Source organism: Podarcis tiliguerta (assembly GCF_965153285.1).
Source record: "Podarcis tiliguerta genome assembly, chromosome: 7".
Classification (NCBI taxonomy): Eukaryota; Metazoa; Chordata; class Lepidosauria; order Squamata; family Lacertidae; genus Podarcis; species Podarcis tiliguerta.
The window spans coordinates 43,430,757-43,447,519 of NC_139540.1; the positions used below are offsets into that span (position 1 = coordinate 43,430,757).

The following is a 16,763-nucleotide window of genomic DNA, read 5'->3' on the forward strand; positions in this document are numbered from 1 at the left end:
AACCTATAGCCTTGGAGGCACATGAGATTTGTATACACTGAATGAACACTGTAGTGACAGTCTTCATCAACATACATTCAGCGAAACATCAGCACTGAGCTTATGTGCATACAAGCTGAATGCTCATAATGCTCTATCCATGGGTCCAGGAACTCTCCAAGGTCCCATATATCGTGTACTGTTCTTACAGTTTCCTGATGTTGTTCTGAATGCATACAGGAGGGGTGAGCCAATGGAAGTAATTCCACTCCATTTCTGTACGTGAATCTGGTGTATACATGTGCAATGTTCTTTTATACTTTTATTCTTGCTACTCTAGGTTCAAATTTTCTCCAATGTTCTTGATACGCACAAAAAATTAAAGGAATTCCATCTATACACCCAACTCATGTATTTTATATATGGTGAGATAATTTAAATCAATGTGATTTTAAATCAGCAAGAAAGAAAAGGCAAATTTAAACTTGGGTTTTCATGTATTTCCTAAGCAATGGTGTAAAATCAAAATCTGTAAATATATTTAAAATGCGGAGAAATTGGTTCTTCATTTGCATAGAATAGTCTCATTTAATTCATTGTATCTGGTAGAAGTCATTGATTCAGTTTAGAGATTCATTGTACAGCTAAGAAGCCTATGTTCATATTATTTAATATGAAACAGGTTATTCTTTAAGAAAAACTTAGCATATGTGATTTTTAATAGATTTCTATCTGCCTTGATCTATTGCTCAGCCGACCAGCTACTGCCCCTAGACTTGCACATGACCACTCAGTATAGATTGATGAAGGCTTGATTGAAAAGTTTATCTCACGATAATATTGACTTCACAGGAAAGTCCTCCCTAATTGATTATTTTCCTTTTGTTGTCTTTATAGGGAAGTTTGAGAAAAGAAGCCTTACATAGGGCATTAGTACACGGCACACAATGGAATAAAACATGCAATTCTCTGCCAAGATAATCCAAATTATGTGCCAAGAAAAATTGAATCTGGCAAGCTTTATAAATGATGTGATATTGTGCAGGGCGCTAAAGCCGCCTGTTCTTGTCCCTTTTTAGTCACTGGCTACAAGATTAAAAGTGCACGCTCACAGTGATAGGCAATTGGAAACTTTTGACAAGAAAAATCAGAGCAAGAGTTGAATCTAATTGAGTCATTGCCAGAGAGGAACAACTTCCTCTCATGTCACTTTCACCCTTCAGCTTATGTGCCCCCTGCTCTCTCCCCTCCCCCCCCCATCTGTTCTGGAAGGTTGGGTCAAAATGCAGATTTTGGGGGGTGCAGGGCAGACAAGGTTGCTAGGAAGGAGAGAGGAGAGAGAGGAGTTCCACCGCTTAGGCAGACACCATTCCTCTCGCACAGTGGCTCCATTCTATACAACTCAGTGTCTGCACCCTCTATCAAGTTTTTCCCATGCTAGTGAAAAACCACAGATTGATACGTCAAGATTGATACGTCGGCAGCAGTGCCCAGGCAGAAATTGGGCAAGTGTCTGGGAAAATCTGGACGTATGGCAGCCCACGGCAGCAGTGCCATTTTTGCCATTTCCCCATAAAAATAGCTCAAAATGGCATTTTTTAAAAAAAAGTCATTTTGCCCCCAAATCTCAACAACTTTGGGCAAAACTAAAAACTCAACAACTTTACATTGTTTGAAATATGGCAACCCTAGTTTTCAGGATTTATATCATGCCTTCCCACCAAGGTGTCAGAACAGCTAACAACAAACACATGTACAATCAAAAAGGTAGAAAAAAGCAATAGCAAAAACACTAACCTTACACAGCCTTTCCCGTTTTTCTGATTAGGAAAGGGAGGGGAAGTAAAAGGGGGAAAGTGGCTTATCTCATGGGGTGTTAGAGTCAATAGGTAAGAGAAGATATGTGGCAGAACAATTGCATATTAAGTACTGGTGGAACAATGTAAGTATTAAGAAGATTTTTGGTGCGTTGTCATTCTAGCACAAACCAGATTTGTGACTTCACATTTTATTTCTAGAGACAGAAATTGTGTCCAAGTGATGGTGGGGAGTTTTGCTTTTTTGTACATTGTGCCTGGCTGGGAAAATCTATTACAAAATACAGTTAACAGAAATGCATTAGAGGGAAAGTCAGAGCAGTTATTTCATATGGTTGCATTGGAGTCTGAGGGAAGGGATAGGATTTAGTATTATACTGTTAATAATCAGTATTCATTAATGTATACACCATTCTGAGATGAGGGCCATTTTGCACATTATATTCAGGAAACATGAGTGTGCAAAGGTAACTGCAGCCAACTGTGGCTCCCTGACAAGTTTACTTACATGATTCACCTTTTTGCAGGTGCATCTTTGCCACAGTCACACTTTACGGTGTACATCAAAGCATGATAGTACAATTAGAAAATGCAATATGCTCCTTTGTGACTTAGCAGCAAGTTCTCCCTGAGCCTCTTGTGTTTCCCTGTTGCTTCCCAGGGTAGCTGGGAAGAAAAATTATGCTGTGGCTGCCAGTGAGCTGCAAGTGAGGGAAGAACTGTTCCACAATCATGGCACTACTAACAGTGCATTGGCAGAGGCTTGCAAAAATCCTGGGGCTCCTGTTCTAGGGTTGTTGCCAAGTTCAGAAACTGTGGCAAACACACAAGCTTTCAAATAAGGGTGCAGAATTGAGGTCAGGGTGCCGTCACTGGAGTAAACGTGGTAGAATATCCTTTCTTACTTAACTCCCTTGAGTTAAAGCACCGCAACCACACATTGCTTCTTTACACAATAGTTGCTTAAACAGAATTTGGCCCTGCTGTGTATGCATTCTGTTTGTCCATCTCCTGCACCTTAATGAACTTTTGCACTAAATCCCAAGATGGCTATTTAGCAAGATTACAAGTGGATGAATGGATGATGCATGTGTGGCTTCATATACCAGTTATATTTATTATATTATATTAACTTTATCTCAACGTGTTAGTCTTATATGAATTTTTAAAACAAATTCTGTTAGAAGTACGGTTGGTATATATTTTGTGCAGTGTCTTCATTCATCAGGATGACTAAGAGGCTGCAGAGATTTTATTTTTTTGACAAATCTGTCATCCGATTCCAAAATGGCTGATGACAGAAGAAAACTTTGTTAAAGAAGTAGAACTTCATGTTCTTAATTCTTTCTTTGGGCTGAAAGGTCACCATCCTTGGTAGGGGAGATCACCTGGGAATGGTGTAAATGTAGTGGAGATCTCTGACCTGTTAATAAGCACCAGGAGAAGGAGATAGGGATCATTCCACAATGTGCCCTGGGGGTACTTTTCCTTTAAACTTCAAGCTGTGTAGCTGGAACTGTTCAACTTTTTATTTCTTTCAGTTTTACCTTCAGGGGAAAATTGATCGATTTGGAGATGATTATTCCATAATCTCTGAATCTCTCTTTCTCCACATTGCAGTGGGAACTCCTTGAAGTTTAAAGGCATTGTGTTTCCTCAGTGCATTGTGCAGTGAGCCCAAAGAATGTATGGCGACAGGAGTATTCTTTAACAGATGGATGGTAGTAGGCATGTTTGGAACTGTAATACTCATGTTTTATACTAAGGTTATATCTTAGCTTATGTTGTATCCTTCCCAGCAGTTTCTGGGATGGTGTTGGGATGACAGAACAAGATAGCAGAAACAAAAGCTTGTGCATGTGTTGTGGACTGAGAGATGAGAACATTGGTTACAGATCTTTCAGCAAATGATTTGTGCTCCCCCACCATGAAACAGCAATGAAACCATCCCTCATAATTTTGTTTTGCCCCCTCCTTGATATTTGCTTCATAGCGTTAAAACATTTTCACACAAGATGATGTAAATGATAACTGAGTTGCTGAAATCTCATTTGTTACCAGAACAGTATGATCAATGACATTCTCAAGCTCACTGCCAATATTTCACCACTGTGAATCTGTATCTGCATATAAAACAATTCATGGGGAGCTCGCTGAAATAAAAAGTAGAGGGAAAGTTTCCCTTGACTTTTCTGTCCACATTTGATTCAGCCGCTCAACGCCTACTAAAAGTATTTTTATGGATACATTCTTAATTCCTGAAGTTGGAAATACATAGCCAGGACACCTATGTATACAATAACAGAGCAGACTGACAAGGTGTCAAATTCAGGAAAATGGTGGTTCATGCACTTTTTTTTGCACAGGGGGAGGGAAGCAAGCTAAATAATGTATCAGAGAAATGCCTGATCTTTCACTGCTTTTCTAACTGTGAATGGAAATGGTGTGTCTCATTTGTTTTTACTGCTTCATTCCAGCGGGAAGTCCAGTTTAATGACTGGAGGAGGGTTGGGTGTCTCCCGTGGAGAAGGCACAGGAAGGGTCAGGTTTTTCAAACACAATGCAAGCCCCTTTACCAGATGTAAAAGTTAACAAAAGGAAAAGTGGGAACAGCAGATTCTGATTATTTACTTTCTCTTGATGAAAGCAAAGTTCAGCTTATGTGTCTGAAGTGCACTTTAATAAATTACGGCACAACTACTGCTTAATAAACATTCTCTGAAACCTGAAAAAGCACACTGCCATTGCCACAAATCCTAAAATATATGAAATTCTCAAAGTATTCTGAGCCTCGGATTAAGTTCAACCTTCGTCCTCAAAAATTCCAGACTGTCAAAACATTTACTCTTTGAATTTTGATTTTAAAATGTATTGCAGACATAACAATGTTAGTCTTTGACCTTCATCTTTCTGTTGATTAAGCTGTATATTATCATCCTATCCTTGCACTCAATAAAGCCCTGGTAGCCACAGCATCTGAATTCCTTTCTTAATGTAAAATAACTTCTCAAGTCAAATGAATTGAACCTTCTTCGAAACAGTTTTTAAAAATATCTACCCCCTTCAAAGTATACTTTGAGTCTTTTATGAAAGATAAACCCATTCTCATCCCTTTGATAGCCAGGTGAGGACCCCTGTGTTTGCATGCATATGCAAGTATGCTTTATGAAAAAAGTGTTACATTCAACTTCTTCCAGTTGCAGGTATTCACATGGAAGTTATTCATAGCTCAATCCTATGCATGTTCCATTCAGAAGTAAATATAACTTTTTGATGTGGCTTACTCCCAGGTATGTTTGCTTAGGATTTCATCCCCAGTCTTGGCAATTGCTTCTTGTCTCTGAAGTGCAGTGTGCACACAGGTCTCAGTCAAGCATTGGGCCTAGCACTGTCTCCTGAGATTGGCAGGTCTGATACAAATGCTGGGATGACGGTCTTCTGACTTGGCTGGTCAACACCCACAGGAGCCCATGAAGCTGTCTTATATTGAGTTATAGCGCTGGTCCATTTAGCTCAGTATTGCCTACATTGATTTGTTGTGGCTCTCCAAGATTTCAGACAGTCTTACTTGACAGTGGCAGGGATTGAATCTTGGATCTTCTGTGTTCAAAACATGTACATGACCACTGAGCTACAGCCCACCCCTGAGCCTTCACACGCCATCTTTCCTAGTTTCCAAACCTACTTCTGTATCTAGCACCTGACTTTCTGGAAACTGGTGTGGAAGACACAAATTCTAGTAAAATAATCTGGTCCTTGCATATGAGAATTGTGTGCATTTATGGAATGATTCACACAATTTACTGCTTGTCTTGAGCGGACAGCCTGTTTTGCTTCTGTCCCTATCTGCAGAACATGATGCGTAGCATTCCTATATGTATAAAACATATATACAGAAATTTCTCTTTGACGTATCCATGAGTTGCGACTCAGAATTGTATTGCTCAAATGTATGTCACTGTGGTTTTTGTATGCACAGAAACTGTTGTAGGTTTTCCCTAAACCCACAATGGTTGGACAATATAGTCTGTGATTTCGCAGTGTTGCTATAACAAAAGAGGGGGAGAGGGAAATCCTTGTTATTTTACGATATGCATATTACAGACTCATGTTCTAATTCAGTGGTCTCTTTGAGCTTGGGAACACTAGTGTGCACATGGATTCCATGCCTACAGGGAATGTCCCATTTACTTCAGTGGAACTGTAGGCACTCTTAAGATATATAGAAGTTCCATGTGTATATTTGAGTAGATGTGGATGTGCAGCTTAAAGTGTATGCATTACATAACTGTCCTGGCATTACCCAAGACTCATTCAGATTTTGTGTGTGGCGGGAAATCCTTTCCTAGATCCTTGTACACAGCAATGCAATTGAAAAGAGAGCTGGAGTACTTAGTCTGCAAAGTTTAAATCTCCTTTTAGCTAATCTACATTTTCATTGTCTTAGATTAAGTCTTTTGGATTTTGGATTCTAATTACTACAATTATGTTTCTCTGTTCATTCATCTTTTAAATTTCTAATTCATCATCCAACCCTTTCCTATCCCTTACTTGGCTGTGATAATTTTTCTGTCTGGGAGGTTTCCTCATCTCCCCTTGTTTACCCTGTTGCTGAAATTTAGATTGTGAGTTTCTCAGGACAGAGACCTTTTTTTTGTTGCTTTGTACATTGATGCCACTAAATGAATAAATCCCATGGTATTCTATGTCATGGGCTGAATGAGCTGCTTCTCCCCACCCTGGGACCTCATCTTTACAATTTCTTCCTTGTTTTGTTCTTTAGCAACTTACATTTTCAGTGTTTCCCTAAAGGCCTAAGGGATCAATAAACCACCCAAATCAAACCAGAATATGGGCTCCCAGGTTCAGTTTTGTGACATGGGAAAGTTGTTGGCCCTCAAAAAAGACAGTCCAGCAATTACATGTGTGTGATCCTTTTTGATTTCTTCAAAGCATCCAGTTTTCTCTGTTGTGGGACAACTATGTTTATATATCATGAAAAAATACTGTTCCAGGAATCTTGGGTCAGGTAGGGGGACTTGAATTCCCGCCCCCAATCAGTTCTCTCTATAAAAGTCCTGTATCAGTTCCGGCATGCCCCTTGACGTCCTCCTCATCATCTTCAAAATGGCTTTGGACATTACAAATGTACTCTCCTAGCTGGATGCAGAGTCAGCCACACATATGGCTGATGGCATGTCTTTATATTGTTGGAAAGTTCAACAGGAAATGTGTGCATGCTCATGCCAGCTATGCTGCCTGTCTGCTTTGTATTTTTACAAATAAGCACTACAATCTTGGATGACAGACTTGAGTCGTCCATTGGTCACAGTACTTGCTAGTCATGCCTCCAGCTGCTCAGTCAGTGAATTTATAATACCAGGAATAAATACCCTTGCTTGTGCAGAAGTGTAGAGATTATCATCTGCTGTATACACAATCACTGTCATTGTTCCTATAGTATCAGTTCCACACAGGACAGGCCGCATTTGTGTGCAGACAAATCCAATGGACTTGGTACAAATCTGTTGCTTCCAATATGTGTGCAGGCAGCATCAGGAGTCTTCATAGAGCATGGGAAGTCTTGCTCATACCTCTTCTATCCTCTTCCAGACTTTTGTTCTTGCCTTCATGCAGCTCCTGAATTGGGGCCACTTGGAAATCTATGTATGGGTGCTGCACACAGTGGATTGGGTTCTCCCCCATCTGTTTTGACATCATGAGAAATCTTTCATGGCTTTTTTTAGACATAGATGGTGGAACCTGAACTTTCCTTCCATTTTCTTCTTGCTTTCTCTCTGATATTTCTAACACAGCATTATGCTATGTGAACAAAAAGGTTCAGCTATCCAATAATTGTCTAAACTTTGGAACCTTCCTTTCAGCCAGTCAATTGAGCAGCGAATTTGGGAATATTTTGTCTTAGCTTTAGATGTAAACTCATGAGTTGAGGATCTATGGCCTCCCACTTCTTATGCTGCTCTTTTTTCCAATATACATAAATAAACGACCATTTACATTGGGTGCCCAGGATGAAAGATCCTACTTGTGTCATATCCTTTTTAGGGAGTGTCTTGTTCCTTGGTGATTTTTTTTTTCTGCAACAAAATTTAAGAGGGCTGTGTAAAATGGTTTGGGGAAATGTTTCAAATACTGTTTTCAGAAAGTGCTATAGTACACTAAACAAAAAGGCTCTGTGTGTGAAATCAGAATTATTATTTTCCACTGCTGTATAGAAATAATTTGCAAATCGGTATGCATTAAAATATATCCCAAGTTCTAGTTTACTGATCGTAATGAACTACTTATTGAAACACTGTGCAGCTCACAAATGACTCTCCAATTTGAGTAATTTCGTAGGAATATAAAATATATTCTGTGGGAGAAATAGAAGTGTGGCTAAGAACTGTTTTGTATGCAAGAAACAATAGAAGCATTACTTGCTGATCATAAATTGCTGAATTGTTAGCTTTTTCAGTTCAAGAGATGCATAAAAAGAGATGTCTAAAAACCATATAATTTAGTACTGAAAGCTAACAAAGAACCCACAAAACCAAACATTTATTTTTTGAAACAAAAAAATATTAGGGTGTGGAGCACAGGAAAGCTGAAATAAATAGAATGGTAGCACTGCACTCTGGTCAATGGCTTTGGTATAAAAACCTGTTGTAGCCCTTTTCAGACATTATTTATCTTGTTAACTAAGACTGCAGATGCAGTAGACACAACTAGCTAGGCCACCTTCCACCACTGCTTCATTCACCTTTCACAAGGGTAACTGTCTGCAGCAGGGAACCATGCATGTCTCTTAAACCTCCCCAAACATGTTTTAGAACCCTAATTATACCGGTTATGGTGTTTCCACATAAACCTCCTCATTCCCTCCAGCAATGTTCAGATGGTTTGAAGATCTCCTGGGAGGGCTTCCTAATCAGTGTCTCTACAATCTACATTTCTCCCCCTTCAAGCAGAAGCTTTGGCCCATGGTCTGGTCCATAATTACTATAACTCTCTGTTTCCCCCTCCTATCCTCATTTCAGTTGGTTGAGAATATCTCTGCTAATAATGATCCTTCTCTTTTGCTGCTGTGATCATATTGTTTCCTGTAATGTGTTGGCATGGCTGCCTATCATTAGCTACATCAACTGTAGGTTTTTATTTCTACTGTTACAGCTCTCCACTTTTCCTTCCCCATATATATCCTTTCCCACTCTGTACTGTTACTTTTCTCATTGGTTGGATCCATACAGGAAAAAAGCATGTCGTCCAATGAGCTATTGTTTGTTAGGTTAGCATTCTATCAAACATTCCTCCTTTCTTTTCTTCTTCCTTTCATGTACCTATCTCTAACAAATGTCTTCTTCCTTGCAAGAGCTTTCTCTCTTTATGTGTTACTTTTAATGCAAGAATGTCATGCGTAGTCTCACATTGAAGCCCTTGCCAGGCTGAGATCTGCTTGGCTCCATGTGCCTTCAGATCACAGCACACATCCATAATTATTTGAGCCCCACATTATCTGCATTGCTTCTCCTGCAATCCTGTAACTCGTCTGTCACTCCACTGCCACACCATTCTGCCCCTCCTCATTGGCAGACTGCTCATTTGCTACACTTCCCTTTTTCTGCATTATTATTGAAGGAGTATCCATGTTACTTTTTATGTTCTGCCTGGCACCTAGTCAATCAAATGTTAAATAGCAATAAAAGTAGAAGCTCAGGGGGGAAATAAGTATGGAAGGCAGGGCCCTCCTAATGTACAAATGTGTTTGGTAACCCGAACAGAGTGATTTGATTTCTCACATTTGGATCCATTCTCCCCCACCCAGGTAGTGTAGAAAGGGTTATTCAATTTATTTATCCTCTCAACAATCATGGAAAATAGGTTACTCTGAAGAAGTACTAATATCTCCAAGTCCTGCCCCCCACCGCCAGTAATCTCCATCTCTCTGTAGGCATTTTGAATCTAGATTCGTTCCGTCAATTTTGTATCTGTGTATATGAGTACATGGGTACATTAACAAAGATTTTTTTTATATAAAGAGATATAAATTATTTCATATGAATATATTGATCTATCACTTTAGAATTCTTAGAGAAATCAATGGATACCGACCCTCATTTTCTGACATGGGTAATAAACTTTCATAAGCCTGAGTTATGTTAGGTGTATTGAGTGAGAAAATGAAACACGCGTACACTTATACCCTAGTATTCCTGTTGACCTCAGTATACTAAATATTAATAACCATGGGGTTTTTATCGGAAAGCGATATTGCCTATTTTAGGGCAATATATGCTGGATACGCCTTCCCAGCCAACTTATCTATCTCTCTTTTTAAATATGGCAGAATATTCAGAAACATGATTTGCCTCACCTGCAGTGTGAAGGAAGGGACAGGGAATAGTGTGCCACCATGTGGCTTTACTGAACATGTTGCTCCACCTTTAGAATCATAGAATGGTAGAGTTGGAAAGGACCGCTAGGGCCATCTAGTTCAACCCCCTGCAATGCAGGATTCTTTTGCCCAACATGGGGCTTGAACCCACAACCCTGAGATTAAGAGTCTCATGCTCTGCTGACTGAGCTACCAATGAATCTTATGTGCACACAACTAGATACAAGCTATGTCCTACTTTGTTTTTCTCCACATGTGTTGCATCACTCACTGCCTGTTACATGTTATTTGTTCATTGAATCAAAATCAAGTAATTGTATATAGCATTTGAATCCACAAAGAACTGATCTGAATCTATGTTTCACAAAAACCCTTAAGAGCCATAGCGTTTGAGAACTTTATTGGGCAGCATATATATTTTTTAAAAAAATTAATACCTTTCCCCTTCTCCTGCCCCTGTGTATACAGTGATTCCAGAGAAGTGAAACAAGGAGAGAAGATTTTAAACAAGATGGTAAAAGTGTGGGGAGGACCTTAGACATTAAGCCTTAGAATGAACTTTAAATTTCCTTGAGCTTGAAAGATATCGTTTGACTAGCTTTTCCCAGCATGATGCCTTCCAGCTGTTTTGGACTGCATCTCCCATAATCCCTCACCATTGGTCCAACATCTGGAGGACACCTAGTTGGAGAAGGCTGTATTAGAGCTATAAGACCTCCTTTTAGTGCCATGTTGAAGAACAGGAAAAATATTCAAGAGTTTGCTGTTTAAAATGCCTTCTGGGTGAATCTCAAGGTTCATCTAGTCAGGCCTCCAGTCTCCCTCACTCAATGGTACATTTAGGTGGCTCATGAACAGGGCACAGTAGGGAAAGCCACATCCGGTTTGCCCCAATCACATGGAACAAAAATGTGTACAGACTCTCAATATGCAGATTTCATTTTTTACATATCATGGGTAATATCTAGCCATTTATTTGTCTGTTCTTTTCAATGCTGTACATGCAACTGGCCACAAATTATTTTCATTTTTTCCCTGTTTGCTTGCTTTTGTTTGTCTTAAACCTACTGCTAATCAATTTTATTGGATGCCCTGAGTTCTATAGCTTGTAGTAGAAAAAAATATGTCTCTGTATTGATACACTCCACTCTCTTCCTCATAGCTGTGTAAATTTAGAATGGCGGTCAGGGCTTCCTATGTTTCTGCATCTGAACAACTAAAGACCAATATTATTATTTTTTTTCAATTTGTAGGTGTCTGTTTCATCTGTGCTATGGCCTTTTCCCATGAATTTGCAAAGGGTTTCCAAACTTTGTCATAGTAACTGAAGACTAAGCTAACCAATAGACTAAAACTGACACAGGGACAAATAAAAGAAGACGCCTTCACCCCGGTATGGCTCCCCTTTATTAAATACGCAGCCCAACAAGAAGCCAGGAACCTCAGTAGGGATTAGGAGTGGGACTTGCTGAACTCAGCTTCCAAAGCTACTCACTTGATCTGAAGTGTGTGGATCACAACTCATGTCCAATCATGGGTCTGTTTCAGAGTCTGCAGGCCTGTGGATCTCTGTGCAGCATTCTGAGAGATGTAATGCTGCCTCTATAGCCACAGCCTGGAGCTGCTACTGGCTATACTTTTTGAATACAGTACAGCAAGTCCCTTTTGGAGTAGTGGTGGTTGGATTTCTGTGTCCCAGCTCAGTGATTTTTCAAACATTCTCCGTTTTGGGGAAGCCTTTTGACATGGACTTGTCTGCCAAATAACTCCACTATGTTGTAGAAAATGCTAAGTTGCCTTTGAGGGCACAGACCATCCACACAGCCTTCTGTTCTGGCTTGTTAGCTTCTCACCATTTCCCCATGGAAACTGAAAATGTAACTTTGAACACCTCTGTACTCTCTTGTGGGTTCACTTGGCAGTGGATGATTGGCCACAAAGATTGGCCACCATCTTTTAGTGGTGCTTGTCTGCCATTACTGATAATGCATGCTGATACTCTTAGAAGCGGGACGCGGATGGCGCTGTGAGTTAAAGCCTCAGCACCTAGGGCTTGCCGATCGAAAGGTCGGCGGTTCGAATCCCCGCGGCGGGGTGTGCTCCCGTTGTTCGGTCCCAGCGCCTGCCAACCTAGCAGTTCGAAAGCACTCTCGGGTGCAAGTAGATAAATAGGGACCGCTTACTAGCGGGAAGGTAAACGGCGTTTCCGTGTGTGGCTCTGGCTCGCCAGAGCAGCATTGTCACGCTGGCCACGTGACCCGGAAGTGTCTTCGGACAGCGCTGGCCCCCGGCCTCTTTGAGTGAGATGGGCGCACAACCCTAGAGTCTGTCAAGACTGGCCTGTACGGGCAGGGGTACCTTTACCTTTACCTTTACTCTTAGAAGCATGCATTTTCTGGAACACAATTTGAAAACATTTGCCCTGATTCTTGATGATTAAGTAAAAACTTGGGGTGAGAAGGAATTCTAACATCATCTAGCAGCTCTTGGGTAACTTACCTGTGAACGCCCTTGTTGCATTTTAAGGAACATTGTCACATCATGGAGACACAAGTCCTGATTTCTGAAGAGCACTGTAATTCAGATGCAGTTACATGACTAGGTGTTATGTTGTGCTTACAAGCATATTTGTGATACTTGCTCATCTACCTATTGACTTAGAAAATGACCTCTGGGCAAAATCATTTCACTGCATCTGACTCTTCTATTAAAGAATAGTGGAATTGCTCCAGAATAATTTATTAAAATCCCCTTCATGGAACTGGAGGTAAGTCATCAACAGTCACTGCCTACAGGTATCAGAGGCAGTTAAAACTTCTAACAAAACAGATATTTGAATCTTATCCAACATCAGCAGGAGCTCATCGTCCAACAAAACCAGAGCAGTCTACATCTGTTCTTTATGAGAGTAATGATGTAAATGGATACAACCCCCTTCTCTCTCTCATTGGTCAACAATATGAAGCTTTGTCAGATACAAAATGTAGCAAACATTAGAAATGGAAATGAATCAAAACTAGACAAGTAGCCATTTATCTCCTGATTGAGCAAAAGGGAAGGTCCTACAAACTTCACGAATGTTACCTCATTGCCATGGCAGAAAGTTTAATTTGGGATTAGGAATACCTGAGGCTTCACTTGAAAATGTAAGATGCTATCTGACACCCTGATCCAGAGCACGTTTGCCCACTGTGCCTCCTCCTAAGCTACACCACTTTTTGAAATATAGTAAGGTGTCTGAAATATCCATTTCTTCCACATCTCATGTACCAAAAGTTCTCCTGCACCTTAATCCCCATTAATTGGTCCACCAGTTCTGTGCCATCTTGTGCCCCTTCAGAGACTTAGAATCAAAGAACTGTAGAGTTGTAAGGGACCACAAGGGAAATCTAGTCCAATCCCCTGCAATGCAGGATTTTTTTTATCCAATGTGCCGCTCAATATGCAGATTAAGAGTCTCATGCTCTACCAACTGAGTTATCTGGCTGTTCCCATCCCATGTCTCATCTTGTCTCGTCCCATGGCTTTACTGGCCTGACGTCTTCCAATTTCTTTATCTCGAGCTCAAGCAATGAATGTAAATAACAACAACAACAACAACAACAACAACATTTATTTATACCCCGCCCTCTCCAGCCAAGGCCAGGCTCAGGACGGATAACAACCAATTATAAAAACAAGTTGATTGAAATACAACTTAAAAAACAAGGTTAAATACAACATTAAAACATTAAAACACAGTCTCATCACAGGAGGAGAAAGGAAAAAAGAAAGGGGGACGGAATAAAAATGACTCCAAGCCAAAGGCCAGGCAGAACAACTCTGTCTTACAGGCCCTGCAGAAAGAAATCAGATCCTGCAGGGCCCTGGTCTCATGAGACAGAGTGTTCTCAAGAATCCTGGAGTCTTCCCAAGAGCACTATAGCTTAGACTTGAAGCAAGGGGTGCTTATCGTGAGAGGAACCCCACATTCCTGGTAGTTTTATATCATTATAATTGGGGGGGCATGTTTCCCTCCAGATGTTTCTGGACTACATCTGCTGTCATCGCTGACCATTGAGAATTGGCCATGCTGTCTGGGACTAATGAGAGTTGGAGTCCCAACAATATCTGGAGGGCCGCAGCTTCCCACCCAAGCTATAATGGATGCATTTGGGAAATGCTTCATCGTCTATGCAAAACAATTAATACATTTGGAAGATTTCTGTAGCTTTGGGCATCGCATATTTAGGGTGTTTAATGAAATCTATAGGCTGATACAGGTATTGATTAAGCCCAATCAGAGGTGACACACACTAATGAGATCATGCAGCATTGAGGTTTGCATTTGGTTTTTCATTCAGCAGCTCTCCCTGCCAAATCCCCTAGCCACTTCCAAAACGTGGGATAAATGATAGTGGGTTTTATGGAAAGAGCTGCTGAGCCACCCAACAGACCCAGATATGAGCATATCTGGTATGCGCACAGTTTTAGAACACATCTGTTACCTTTTTTTGCAGAGATGGGAGTCATTTCTATATCTTTATGCCTAGTTAAGCATATTTGCTTTGATCCAGAGGTCCCAGTGCTAACAAAGAAGCACTGGTGCACACATGACAAGTCTCCAGTGTGACTGTACAACTCGGAGAGAGATAACCGGGGAATGCTTATCAGAATCATCACCACCATTAATTTATTACTCACCCTTCACCCTAAGGTCCTGGGACGGGTTACAGCATTAAAACACAACATTAAAAACAATGTATAAGCAGAAATAAATAAAAAGGTGGTTCCTAAAAACATATGCATACTTGCCTTGGATAGAACCACACCTTTCAGAGAACTAGATTTTAGTGAATCTAAGTATTTATCATTTATTTAAAATGTTTTAAGGCCACCGTTTTCCACCGTGTGACACAAGGGTAGGGTACACTAATATGAGTTAAAGCAAACAAATAGTGTAAGACAGTATAATAAAAGGAGTGACTTATGCCACCATTGGTCATTCTTCAAAGTCCACAGATCTGTGGAACAGGAGGAACTGCACAGTGGCTGTAGTGTCATAGAGTGCACTTAGGAGTGACCATGTAGACTGTCCTGTCGGACCAAGGTTGTGAAAGCCTTGCTAGCCTTGTCAGCCAGAAAGTTCCTGAGAGCATTCAAGAATCTCTCAGATACTGGGAGTCTCCAGAGGTGGATGATCTCTATAGGCCCACCACACATGCAGTTGTTGCTGTCAGTCCAAATCACAACAGGTACTAGTTGATCACGACAGTGAGGTCATTATGTGCCTCTCCAGTTCCAGGCCACCCTTCCTCTGTTAAGAAGCAAAGACCAGATTGAAGACACGATCTGCACTATGTGTTGGGACCACCTTCATTTATCCAAAATGCAAAAACACATAATTCATTTATGTAGATAATCTATATACAGTGATACCTCAGGTTACATACGCTTCAGGTTACAGACGCTACTAACCCAGAAATAGTACCTCGGGTTAAGAACTTTGCTTCAGGATGAGAACAGAAATCGGGCAGCAGCGGCGTGGCAGCAGCGGGAGGCCCCATTAGAAGTGGTGCTTCAGGTTAAGAACAGTTTCAGGTTAAGAATGGACCTCCAGAACTAATTAAGTTCTTAACCCAAGGTACCACTGTATTCAGAAGCAAATTATCAGTTCAGTGCAACTTAAAGTAAAGGTACCCCTGCCCGTATGGGCCAGTTGTGTCCGACTCTAGGGTTGTGCGCCCATCTCACTTAAGAGGCCGGGGGCCAGCGCTGTCCGCAGACACTTCCGGGTCACGTGGCCAGCGTGACAAGCTGCATCTGGTGAGCCAGCACAGCACACAGAAACTCCCTTTACCTTCCCGCTAGTAAGCAGTCCCTATTTATCTACTTGCACCCGGGGGTGCTTTCGAACTGCTAGGTTGGCAGGCGCTGGGACCGAGCAACAGGAGCGCACCCCGCCGCGGGGATTCAAACCGCCGACCTTCTGATCGGCAAGTCCTAGGCGCTGAGGTTTTACCCACAGCGCCACCCGCGTCCCTACAGTGCAACTTACTCACAGTGCAACTTACTCACAGGTAAATGTGCAGCCAACATTTGGCTTTATAGACAAGCATGGTGGCAATTCTCTCATCCAAAGTAATTTCACAATAATGTTATTAGAAAGTAAGCTTACATATGTGCCATCCCATGTCTGCAAAATAAATTAATAAATGCCTGTGTGTGTGTTAGGTTGTGCAGTTAAGCTTCTGGTTTTCCACGGTGATCAGGAAATTGGGTGTTTACCTGTCTTTTGTAAAATTCACAAGGCTTTGTAAGACCAGCAGTAGTATTTGTAGTTATTTCTGTCTGTTCTGCTTTCACCGACGGTTGTTAACAACCAGACAACAATTTATATTTTTTGTCTGAGTCCCACTGACCTGAATAAGATTCCAGATGGCAGGAGAGTTGGGCATGACCTTATGTTTTCAGCTCTTGTAGTTAGCATTTGTACTAATCAATAGGTTCTTTATTAAGGATAAGGTTGCTAATTCCCTGTGTATACCTAGTAGCAAATGTGTTCTTAGATTTCCTTTATTTATACGAGTGTT

At 40.9% G+C, this 16,763-nt stretch overlaps 2 protein-coding genes across 22 annotated transcripts in view; one reads left to right on the top strand and one right to left on the bottom strand.

Moving 5' to 3' along the window:
• The window catches only part of RIOK3 (RIO kinase 3), a 910,199-nt gene that overhangs the window by 92,413 nt on the left and 801,023 nt on the right, over positions 1-16,763 (bottom strand). The gene's annotated exons all lie outside the window — the stretch shown is intronic.
• ZNF521 (zinc finger protein 521) overlaps positions 1-16,763 on the top strand; it is a 283,936-nt gene that overhangs the window by 41,520 nt on the left and 225,653 nt on the right. The window lies entirely within an intron of this gene.